Source organism: Podarcis cretensis, assembly GCF_951804945.1.
Source record: "Podarcis cretensis genome assembly, chromosome: 7".
NCBI classification, from domain to species: domain Eukaryota; kingdom Metazoa; phylum Chordata; class Lepidosauria; order Squamata; family Lacertidae; genus Podarcis; species Podarcis cretensis.
The window spans coordinates 14599928-14613074 of NC_137176.1; positions in this window are offsets into that span (position 1 = coordinate 14599928).

The window sequence follows — 13147 nt, forward strand, 5'->3', positions numbered from 1 at the left end:
CGACTCTTCATGGCCCCATGGACCAGAGCACACCAGGCACTCTTGTCTTCCACTGCCTCCCGCAGTTTGGTCAAACTCATGCTGGTAGCTTCGAGAACACTGTCCGACCATCTCGTCCTCTGTCGTCCCCTTCTCCTTGTGCCCTTCATCTTTCCCAGCATCAGGGTCTTTTCCAGGGAGTCTTCTCTTCTCCTGAGGTGGCCAAAGTATTGGAGCCTCAGCTTCAGGATCTGTCCTTCTAGTGAGCAGTCAGGGCTGATTTCCTTCAGAATGGATAGGTTTGATTTTCTTGCAGTCCATGGGACTCTCAAGAGTCTCCTCCAGCACCATAATTCAAAAGCATCAATTCTTCAGTGATCAGCCTTCTTTATGGTCCAGCTCTCACTTCCATACATCACTACTGGGAAAACCATAGCTTTAACTATACGGACCTTTGTTGGCAAGGTGATATTTCTGCTTTTTAAGATGCTATCTAGGTTTGTCATTGCTTTTCTCCCAAGAAGCAGGCATCTTTTAATTTTGTGACTGCTGTCACCATCTGCAGTGATCATGGAGCCCAAGAAAGTAAAATCTCTCACTGCCACCATTTCTTCCCCTTCTATTTGCCAGGAGGTGATGGGACCAGTGGCCATGATCTTCGTTTTTTTGATGTTGAGCTTCAGACCATATTTTGTGCTCTCCTCTTTCACCCTCATTAAAAGGTTCTTTAATTCCTCCTCACTTTCTGCCATCAAGGTTGTGTCATCTGCATATCTGAGGTTGTTGATATTTCTTCCGGCAATCTTAATTCCGGCTTGGGATTCATTCAGTCCAGCCTTTCGTGTGATGAGTTCTGCATATAAGTTAAATAAGCAGGGAGACAATATATAGCCTTGTCGTACTCCTTTCCCAATTTTGAACCAATCAGTTGTTCCATATCCACTTCTAACTGTAGCTTCTTGTCCCGCATAGAGATTTCTCAGGAGACAGCTGTTTTTGTACAGCTGAACAATGCCACCTATACTATTCAAACAGGCCTCTTTCTTTTTTGTGCTTCCAGTTATGAATCCTGCTTTTTGCTTTTCTTATGTGTTGACTATTCTGGGCTTCCAGACCACACATCCTTTGCTATTATGCATATCCTTGGCTGATCTCACTGAACCACACTTTGGGTGTGTGCCTGCACTTTTGTTTGCAGTGTGCTTAAGTCTGCGCTGTAGAAAACGCTGCCCAAATGATGTTGGTGGCTGCTTTACTGCTTTATTTGCTAGCTAGTGACCTTAGGATGTTGCTTACAACCCATGCTGCTCTACCTGCCATAGCTAAATAGGATTGTTTTCAACCTGTAGGGCATCTTAAGCAGAAAGGAGATTGTGATATGCTAATGCTACCTTTGAATTTTAAGGCTATTTTCCATAGGGCTAGCTTCCCTATCTTCTTTCACAGAGAAGCGGCTAGTCGGATAAGATGACACAGGCCTTTTCCTTTGGAATGCAAAACAGTAACCCCATAGTCATTGAGCACATTTTTATACTTCATCACAATGGAGACAAGTTTGGCAACTGTAGATCGACATCTGTCGTGAATCCCTTCCGATTCCACTCATCCTTTTCTCCCCCCTCAAAAGAGTGCAATTCAATATGTGGAATTGTATCGTTCTCATTTGAGAGAACATGAGTACCTGAGGGAGTTTAAGGGAAGAACAATTTCCATCCTCTCATAAAGACAAAACCACATTCTTCCCAGGGGCCATGTTCAAAGAATGTGTAGATTCAGTGCTACACTTTTTCTCATTTTCATTTTATTTTGTGAGAAAGAACAGATAACATACCAGAGTGTTTATCGGCATTTATTCAGGACCACTGAATAAAAGTCCTTTCCCATGATTTATTCATCTAAACTGTACTTCTCAACTTCCTACACCCCATCTGCCAATGATTACACAAAATAGCCCAATGACCCTGGGTCAAGGTATTTTAGTGGTCTGACCAATATAGCCATGCACTGCCAGGAGCCCACAGTGAGGACGGAAAAGCAATTCAGGCTTCCTTCCAGCCTCAACAGGTTCTGCCATAGCTCTGCCTCTCTTCTGCTCCAGGTTGGTTCGGGAACAAGTTTAGGCCCAAGCAGAAAGGTTGAGATGATCAGGACCTTGGACAGCTCTAATTTAAGCTCATGGGAAGTCAGGTCTGTTGCTCACACATAAGTAGGGCTTATATACTGCTTCAGTTCGCTAAGGCATTAGATAGGCTGCGGCTGAGTCTCAATCAAAAATATAGAAGGCTTTTCCCTATTTTACAAGTGTTGGCTCCAGCAATGTTTTAGGTGTGGTAGCTCAATGGCCATTTCTGGAGTGGAGTCCTCATAATCTGAGCTTGATGGTAAGGCCACAGACATTGTGGTAGGATAAGCTCCAGGGTGCTGCTCATACTCACAAGCAGGAGTAGTAGAAAACATGAGGGTACTGAGAGTACGTTCTATCATATGTGGTGGACTTGTAAAAGGGTAAAAGAGCATTGGGAAATAGTTCATAATGAATTGAAAAAAATATTTAAAAGTGCTTTTCCAAGGAAATCAGAGTCCTTTTCGCTGGGGATAATGGAGATGGAAAATCCCAGGTGTAAAAAAGGTTATTTATGTATGGCACCACTGCAGCCCATGTTTTGTTAGCCCAAAAATGGAACTGGTGAGGTCCCAACTCAAGAAGAATGGCAACTTAAATTGATGGAATATACGCAGCTTGAGGACTTAACATACAGAATAAGAGAACAAGAAGAGCATAAGTTTAAAGAAGATTGGAAAATGTTTATTGAATATACGGGGGGAAATTGCGTACACTTGAAAACTTTGGCAGCATCCAGATAAATTCAACAGTGTCAATAAGTTTTGATGGATGCAATAATAGAATACTGAATGGTTTAGTTTATATAAAATATACAGGGATTTATGCTATGTAAAAATGAACCATGGAAAGAGAAGCTAGGAAGTCGTTGATATTTTAAGGTTGTTTAAATGAATATCTCGAAGCTACAAACATGAGTCTGACCAAACTGCGGGAGGCAGTGGAAGACAGGAGTGCCTGGCGTGCTCTGGTCCATGGGGTCACGAAGAGTCAGACATGACTAAATGACTAAACAACAAAAATGAATATTCTAAAATGTAAAACAGAAAATTTAGTAAAAATTATAGAAAAGAAAAAAGAAAACATGCTGTCCTCTAGTTGTTGTTGGACTCCCATTAGCCCCAGCCTATATGACCTGAACAGGGAAGATGGGAGTTGAAGTCCAACAACATCTAGAGGGCCATAGGCTGCCCTACCTTGTTCTAGGCCCTCGTGGGAATGGGGTATCCAGGTCCTGTACTGAAGGTGGATCCTCCCTAGCCCCACCCTTATTATGGCCCCGCCCCCACCCATGTCTCTATCACACAGTGAGTTGAGTTTAACAATAAAGAGGGCTGAGGTAAAATGCTAGAAAAGAAAGAAAAAGCTTAAAACTAGAATCACGACATACTTGTTGAGTCCTATGTTATCCCCCCCCCCCAACCTCTGTCTGCAACAAAGCAGAAGTAACGGTTAATAAACTTTGGTTTGCAATGGCCTTGAGCTTTGACTAAGTAGGCTAGCCTTAGAAATAAGAAGCCATTTAAAAAATAAAAAATAAAGATGCTCCTTCATAAACAGCTTTGGTTCTATAAAACATTGATGCCGGATCGCAGATGGCAGAAGTGGCAATTGTTTGTTTCTTTATTACCCGTATTAACTATTCAGCCAAATGGTAGCTGTCACAGCTATTAATCACCACAGGAAATGTTGTGCGCTGCAATTACTTCGAGGGTCAGCACAGGTGAGAGTTTGGCTTTATTATTTTTTATTCTGCATTCTGCAGGTAGCAGGAGCTTATCGCTCATCAAATGGCAGGAAAACAAGCGCCCGCGAAGTCTGGGAAATCAGTTGTAAAGAAAGATAAGCAGCTTCGATTTATACGCAGCCTCCCTGCTGTATATGAAAAATACACTCATCTTCAAAAATTGCCCATCCTAAAACACATCAAGAGCTTGCAGGTCTGTGTGCTGGCATAAAAGGCTGCATTTTGTTGTCCATTTGCAGTGTCATGATGACACAACTTCAAACTAAAATCACCATGGGAAAGTAACAAAGGCATTAATAGCAGTGCCAAGAGCTCTCTCCAGATAAGGTTGGAGGTGGTAGTCAGAATAAGCTATTGAACCTCCTACTCTTTCTGTAGTGAAAGCATTCTGGGTTAGTTAAAATGCAAATGAGCCACACTGCACTTTATTTTAAAGTGGGGAAAAGATTGGTAGCCCCTATACTACAAAGTGATGGCACTGACAGGTGGCATATCAGGGTTTTCTTGAGCCACCTCCTTAATTAGTATATATTTGTGTGTGTTTCAGTTCAGATGACTAATATACAGGGGCAGAAGAAGGGGGCAATGGGGGTGGTCTGCCTTGGGCGCCACCACAGAGGAGGGTGCCAAAATGCCAGGTGTCACTCATCGCGGGGCCTGCAGTGAGCCCAAGCCACGCATCTCTCCTATGAGTGACACGGTGGCTTGGGCACCGGCAGACTCCGCGCTGCCCCAAACGGTCCACCTGCCGCCTCCCCTTCAGTTGTAGGGCAGCTGAATGGGAGGAGGCAGGCAGACTCCTCGTGTGCTGGTCCCGTGGGTTTCCGTGAGGCATGGTCCGAGTCCAGTCCGAGGTTGTGGGTGCAGTATTGAGGTCGTCCGTCAAAGTTGAAGCTGGGTCCAAAGCAGGGAGTCGGGCAAGGTCAGTAGATCCGGCAAACAGAGTGCAGGCAGGAACTAGCTACCAACAATGTTGCTCCCGCAACTTGGGACTGGGGCTGGCTGGCTTTTATCTGCCCCCAGGCATAGGGCGGCCCCAGTCCACAGGTGACTCACCTCTCCTGGCCTGGAGGGGAGCACTCCTCCTGCAGGAACTTAGTTCCCTCCGCCTCTCCGCCCTGAGCCTCTGCAGCTCAGGAGAGGCTGGAGGGTTACCAAACTCAGAGGCAACCTCAGCCTCCCCTGACGGGGCTGGGAGTGGAGCACCTGCAGGCAATGGGTCCTCCATCACCTCAGGAGCCAGAGCAAACTCAGCTGGTGCCTGCACCTGAGGATCCAGCACAGGTGAGGATCCTTCAGGCTCAAGCCCCAGCCCTGGCTCAGCTGGTTCTGGAGGCGGGGACTCCTGCGCAGGCTGGGATTCCTCAGGTTCAGCCTCTGAGTCTGAATCCCAGGCTATCACACCTCAGAGGCTCCGCGGAGTGTCCTGCCCGAGCTTGCCCTGCCCCATGGATGGCTAGCCCTGCCCCCACAGGTGGCTGGTCCTGCCCCTGGGTGCAGGGAACATGCGCCCAATCGGCTTGCTCCACCACTGCTGTTATATGGATATTTTATTATCTTAGAGCTGTTTTGTTCTATCATCTTTTAGCATTGCTAAATACTGTTCATCCCAACAAAACCCCATTTTCATCAAGTCGGTGTGGCAATTCCCATCACTTTTTGTCATATCTAACTGTGGTCTTCTACCAAGCTGTGTCTCTCTTACTCCCTCCCTGCACTTCCAGGCTGCTGGCCTGTTCACAGAGAGCTGGGTGCAGCACCTGTGCCTCAGGTGAGCTGCTGAATCAGGGCAGCGGGATGTTGCATTGCCAGGGGCATTGTGGAGAGAAATTTGGTGACCATTGTTAGGATATTCCGTTCCACCTTAAGAACAGACGTGTGGAATTGTTGTATGTCACATGCCTGTTTACACTCCAGCACAGCTTGCTGGGAACTTCCATTTGTGTATAGCTTTTGATTATGCTGCGTGCTTTTGGACACGAAATCAAACATCAAATGGTGGAGTATATTCGGGGGGCTCCTTCCATATCTGCTATAGTAGCTTTGCTTCACAGGCCTCATAACAACAGATGGAGTAACAGTTTTCCTACTTGGGTTGAATTTCCCACAGCCCAGTCAGTTACGTGTGTATTTTTATTAGAAAAATGTGAGAGGCACCTCTTTGCCATAGCTATACTTTTGGATTGGGATTGGCCGAATGGTGCAGAGAGCTGATTCGCCAGAAAACAGGAGAGTGAAGGAAACACCTCTGTAAATTGAAGGGTGCATAAATTGTGTGTGAGATAAGAAAGGGTGTGGGGCTTTGAGATTTTGAGGGTAAATTTTTTTGGGGGGGTGGGAATGCTTGGCATTTTCACTGGGAGGGTTCCACTGCACCTTTCACAACCCGCTGCCCAAAGTTTGAACCTGAGACCTTCTTTATGGATGAATGTGCTCTACCATCAACCTATGGTTGATTATCTTATAATCCAAATCCCTCTGCCCCTCAAATAAAAAGTGATTCATTGTGTCTCATGGCCATTATGGCAGACATTCTTAGGTTGCAGTCCTCCATTTCAGAGGCAGTATGCATCTGAGCACCAGTTGCTTGCAAACAACAACTACTGCTTCCATGTCCTTTTTGTGAACTTCCCAGACATGTCTGGCTGGCCACTGTAGAAAACAAGACGCTGGACCAGATAGTCCTGGTGCAACAGGGGTTCTTCTTATAATCCTATACTCATGTGCCAAGACTCCATGACATGCAGTTCCCTAATAGATCAGTAAACACACAAACAGAATGGTCAGGCCGCAAAGCCATCCACCAAAAAGGTGAGCGGACTTACCTGGCAGGTAACCCCATTGAACTTAATGGGACTTCCTTCTGAGTAGGCACATGTGAGATTACACAGGTGTCCTGCTAGCCACAATTTCAATATTGGTAAATCAAATGGTTTTCTTCGTGGGAGACTTGTAAAATATATCTATATTCCAAAACACGTTGCAGGTGACATTGCCAACAGTTGCGCAAAATATCCCCATAATTTCATTTCGCCAAGATGCCTTTTTGACAGTGTTAAGTGAAAATTTTCCAGACATCGTTACCAAACCATCTGGTCTCCTCTTCCATATGAATGCATTTTGCATCTCGCTGTCATGCTGCGCCACATTAACAAACAAATTTGTATGATACCAAATCATGTAAACACCCAGAGGTGCTTTATAACAGAAATGATTACCATCACTAGAAGAAGAGACCAATGCAACCTAATGTGGCATTAACAATGGAAAGCAATGAGTTACACAACCGCTATTGAAATCGATTGCTCTAAAATCAGCATTATTAAAACATGAAAGATTGCAGACTGCAACCACAGCAGCAGCAAGCTTTGCATTTCCTTCTAGGCAGAAGCAGAACCACAAAATCCACCAAAAGAAGAAGAAAAAACCTTAACATTGCACTGACCTGGAAGTAAATATAGTGAGAAACTATACTCCTCCTTCCCAAAAAAATAGAGTCCTTTTTGCTGGGAATAACCCAGACTGAAATCCCAAGATACCAAGAATAGTTATTCACGTACACAACAACTGCAGCCCATGTTTGGTTAGCCCAAAAATGGAAAGTAAACAAGGTCCCAACTAAAGAGGATTGGCAATTCAAGTTGACAGAATATGCACAACTTGCAGGTTTAACATACAGAATGAGAGCAAGAAGAACATACGTTTAAAGAAGACTGGAAAACTCTCAAGGGACTCTCAAGAGTCTCCTCCAGCACCATAATTCAAAATTGGAAAAAGTAGTTCTATGCTTAAATGGCACATTTTCAAGCACTGAAGTTCTGTTATCTCAGCCTTGCATATCTAAAGGCTTAGCTGAATGGACTACATAGAATCAGGATAGGCTTTTGAATTATGGTGCTGGAGGAGACTCTTGAGAGTCCCATGGACTGCAAGAAGATCAAACCTCTCCATTCTTAAGGAAATCAGCCCTGAGTGCTCAGTAGAAGGACAGATCCTGAAGCTGAGGCTCCAATACTTTGGCCACCTCATGAGAAGAGAAGACTCCCTGGAAAAGACCCTGATGCTGGGAAAGATGAAGGGCACAAGGAGAAGGGGACGACAGAGGACGAGATGGTCGGACAGTGTTCTCGAAGCTACCAGCATGAGTTTGACCAAACTGCGGGAGGCAGTGGAAGACAGGAGTCCTGGCGTGCTCTGGTCCATGTGGTCATGAAGAGTCGGACACGACTAAACGACTAAACAACAACAACAACTTTTGCAAGCATGAAGCAAACCTTTTACTTCCTCTGTGTGACAATGCAGTGGCATCTGATGTCCACTAGACTTGGTAGGGCTGCTAGATTGTCAGGGGTGTGTGGTCAATGACAATTCACAGGTGCATGCCCAGATTCTGGTTTTCTCAGCATATTCCTCCCTTAAGTGTTACTGTTTTACAAAAAGCGCCCAATGAAACTGAAAAATGTCTTACTTTGGATTCAGAAGGGGTTCCTACTATAACTGTTGCTTCTGGGCTGAGAGAACAGTTTTGTGGCTTCCATCTATTCTGGTTCTCTACATATCCTCCTCCTTTGCAAAGAAACAGTGGACATTTAACACAGTGCAGTTTTAATAATACTTGGCATTTAAGGGTCTTACCTAGGTAAAGAAGGGGTCTCTGCTGTCGCAATTTCTAGTGTGGAAATTGTGCGTTTCTCAGAGACAAGCCCCACAGAATTCCATAGGATTGCTCCCTGATATGTACAGGATTGTGGCCTGAACTGGTTAGTCTTAAAGGTGTAACACAGGACTCCATAGATTTCCATATCTATCAGAAACCATTATCCAGCAATCCACTCCCGTGATATTCATTCCCCCCCCCCCCCAGAATGTGCAATAACAGACAAGGATATCAAGTGAACCAGGACCAGAAAGATCAGGATGAAAATCACCACTTGGCCATGAAATTCACTTTGTCTCCTGGAGTCAGCTGCTGTCTCCCAGTCTGTGGAATTCAAATTGCAGTGCAATAAAATGCAACGCAAGAAATAAAAGCAATAAATATATAATTAAAAAATCACACTACGTCTGGTACAATTACCACAGCAGGCATAAAAATCATTACGTGGTCTCAGCAAAGACCCTCAGCAATTTTCAGGTGGTCCCTGGAAGTTTGGGAACTACTGATTACGAAGGGACACAGTTTTTTCAGTTTTCATTGAATGTGGGTGAGAATTGCAATTGCTGCCATAAGTTTTTGCACCATGCCGGAGGTTGCAGGCAACAGCTGGTAAAGACGCACAGACACTGAACATCTTGAATCATTTAACACAATGAGACTTAAATCTGAATCTACATGTACGTGATTGCATTCCACTTAAATATATTTCAGTGTTTTGGGGGCCACAACTTGATAAAATACTTTTAAAATTTAAAAGAAAATGTTAAAAATGAGCATCTGTGCCCCCCCCCCCCCCCGTAGGTAAAATTGAATCAGTCTCACTGTAGCCTCAAGTCACAAGATGCTAGCATTAAAAAGTCAGGTTGACTGTAGCTCTTACTGGTTTGCCCTAACATGCAACAAGCTTGAGATAAGCTTGAGGAGTGAGGATCTAATTAAACTTTTCTCTTGACACTAAGTGGATATTGGGACAACTTTTGTTCCCATTTCCAAGGTGAAGAGCATTTCAAGATATGAGGGAAAGAATCATGATTTACCCCTCTCTTCTACCTACTCATTCCCTCCCCCCCTCCCATATTCTTTTATTCTTTTCTTTTTTTGACAAAGTAATAAGAATAAATAAGAATAAAAATGTGCACCCCACCACCGAGTCCATTCCATTGCAACTATCCAACCTCCAAAATTTCAACACTTCTTGCGATGGTTTGACCCCTTTCTGTTTTAACAGTACAAATTCTACAAACACACCTTCCATATCTCCTCAAAATCATTTCTCCTGCGTATTCCCCGTCTTACCTTAACGGCACATGTTAATTTATCATTAATAGCTATATCCCACACCTCTTTATACCATTCTTCCATTTTATATTCTGCTTGCCCCTTCCACTTCCTAGGTATCATAAGTTGTGCAAATGTCAATAAATTTGTGAGCAAGTCCTTCATAGCCTGCGAACCTTTCACCCCATTGTAAATTGATAATAATGCTACCCCCACTCAGATATCCTGTGTTCTTGTCCTCTTTCCTGTATTAGTGTGGGTTCACTGGCTGCAGAGTTGAAATTTCATCACAAGAATATGATCTAGCATGTTAATCAAAGTCAGCTCCGGCCCTCGAGCTGATACGGCTCATCTTGGCTTGAGCCCAGCAGAGTATAATCCAGAGTCCACAATGAAAGGATGAGGCAGGTATGGCTACATTGCTAAGCTTTATTTCTAAGCTATACCGAGAACATACAAATATACATCTTGTCTCTGTGGAAGCAGAGAGCAACTCCAACAAAGAAACGACAGTACAAAGGAAACAGGAAAACAGTAAACGTCACATCCCGTCTCTCCCTTTCCTGTGGGAATCCAACAGTATCTGGACTGTGGAATGAAAACATAGTCTTGTGACTACCAGCAGCTGCTCAGTGAGGGAAACAGAAACTAACAGTAAGCAAGACATAAGCCCTACTCGTGTTTATGGCGTGCTGCTTGGAAGACCTGTGTAAGCCAGCAAACAACTCTGTCTGCTGACCATTCTCCCTCTTAGCCACTAGCCCTGGGCAATGGAGAAAAACCAGGTTTGTGAATTTCTACTTGCACTGCATATTCTCAAGATAGCTGGATCACAGGTGTCATGGGTCAATTTTGAAAAGCACTGAAAGCAAATGAACAGACCTTTTCCCAACCACTTAGTTGGAGCTTAGCAATTTATATATAACTCGGTGGCTTCACGAGAAAGGTTTTCTGAATTATGAAGAGCGTTAAAGCCAGCGAGGGATTTTTTTCCTCCAGCATCTACACTTTAGCCTTACAAGCCTGCTTCATATTAATACAAAGTCCATCTCTAGTAAGGGGAGAGCCTTTGGCAAAAGCTGTGCATCTGCGGAAGACAGCAATTTTTGTAAGCGGTCTTGACAGGACATTTCAAACAGCTTGTGGGAGGAAAAGCTCATTTGGTTGCGGTGTGTATATATTAGATGGAATCTGACCTTGCTAGAGAAAATGTAGACACCTGTTGATAATTTACATACTGCAACTCCTGAGTCCAGTATCTTAGGGGGAAAGAAGCATTCTTCATGTAAGAGATATTTAAACATTATTGGCATGTCTCTCAGTTTGTGCATCAAAACTACAAATACAGCTCTCCATGGAAAAGCTATCTGCTGGCTGGGTGAGGTACAATGTAGACCAACATTGCCTTTTGATGGGTTCCCACTAGCCTCAAAACAAGTACCAGCAATTATAAATGCCTCTGAGCTGACAATAAAATACTTTGCTCTGGTAGCAGCATGCACTAGCTTAACTGTAATTATAGCTGTGCCAAGAGGATATAACCAAGTCTTTGTACAATGGGATATGTCAGTTTAGATTGACACTTCAGGAACGAAGCATCTCGAGGATTGCTTTGGCTCTTGGGTAATGTTAATGCAATAAAAGGTTACAATTAAACACACTGTCTTCCAGTAATTGATCAATTGCTCTACCACAGAAACCATATTCAAAGCATAGTGCTGAAGCTTAAAATGTTAATGGATAGAGCCAGCTAAGTTAGAAACTATAGCTGCTTGGAGATTTTTGTGAGTTTTTAATTATCACCTGGTGTTAGCCAGGGACAGCGTCTGTTTGCGAAAAATATTAGAAACTCAATGAATGTTGACATTTACTTGCAATTCTTATGGTTTATTGAGACCAGTGGGAAATGTCGTAATGCCCTGGTATTTATCTAATACTCATTTCCATCATTTACCAGTAGTGAACATTTCCCATGATTTGTTTATGATATCCATCAATACATCTCAAGAACCACCAGGTGCTTTCAAGAGCACAGTCAATTTTCACCTCTTAGCATTTACCAAGCATTGTCAGCATATACTATTGTTCTCATGACTAACAAGTTTATTGATTTCAGCAGGTCTACTCTAAGTATCAGTTGGATATAACATAAAAGATCAGCTGTATCATGAGTGGTACGAACTGTTGACCTGACATTGGATTATCAAGAACCAAACTGTTACTATATGCAGGGATGAGCCAGAATTTCTCAGCAAAGAATATTATTAGAAATTCTCTGAGAATATCCAGTTGTGGGTTGACCCCAGGCTACTGAAGAATTCTAGGCCCCACTCAAGAATATTCAGTGAAATGGCCCTCCCAACTTATCCACTCATATATAGGGTGGGGGACTTTGAGCACAACTATGGAGCAAACCTGTAGTGTCCTGATATTGTTGGAGTAAGGGATGGGCTTGGACCCTATTCCCTACTGCTTCCTTTATCTATCATTATGAGCAATAGAATTTCCTTCAACATTAAGTGAGCCAAATTTAATTTTTTTAAAGGGAGTTTTCTCAGAACTTTTCTGGGAATTTTCTTTTTCACAGACACCCATCAAATAGTTGGAAAATTACATTTTCCCTCTCTAAGAATATTTGGCAAAATTTCACAAACATCCCCACCCATGAATAACATGGATAACATTCATACTGTTCAGTTTTCAAAACAGCCATGCTCCTCTGAATATGAAAGAAAATTATATCGCTATGATCCAACAGGACACATATGAGGCCGAAAAACAAAGGCTTAACAAAGTAGCTTTCAGTTCAGTGTTTTGTGGGAGGACCATACCTTAATGTTGGGACACATGGGTTACACGACTGAGGTTTCAGGAACGATCCATGCCACCTCAAGTTAAAGTATCTCAGATAACAGGGCTGGGAAAGGCCTCTGTCTGGAAATGTGGAGAGCCACTGCATATTGGAGCAGTCAGCACAAATTACCTGACTCAATGTGCATAAGTGTGATAGGTAAAGGTAAAGGGACCCCTGACCATTAGAATCATAGAATCATAGAGTTGGAAGAAACCACAAGGGCCATCGAGTCCAACCCCCTGCCAAGCAGGAAACACCATCAGAGCACTCCTGACATATGGTTGTCAAGCCTCTGCTTAAAGACCTCCAAAGAAGGAGACTCCACCACACTCCTTGGCAGCAAATTCCACTGTCAAACAGCTCTTACTGTCAGGAAGTTCTTCCTAATGTTTAGGTGGAATCTTCTTTCTTGTAGTTTGGAACCATTGCTCCGTGTCCGCTTCTCTGGAGCAGCAGAAAACAACCTTTCTCCCTCCTCTATGCAACATCCTTTTATATATTTGAACATGG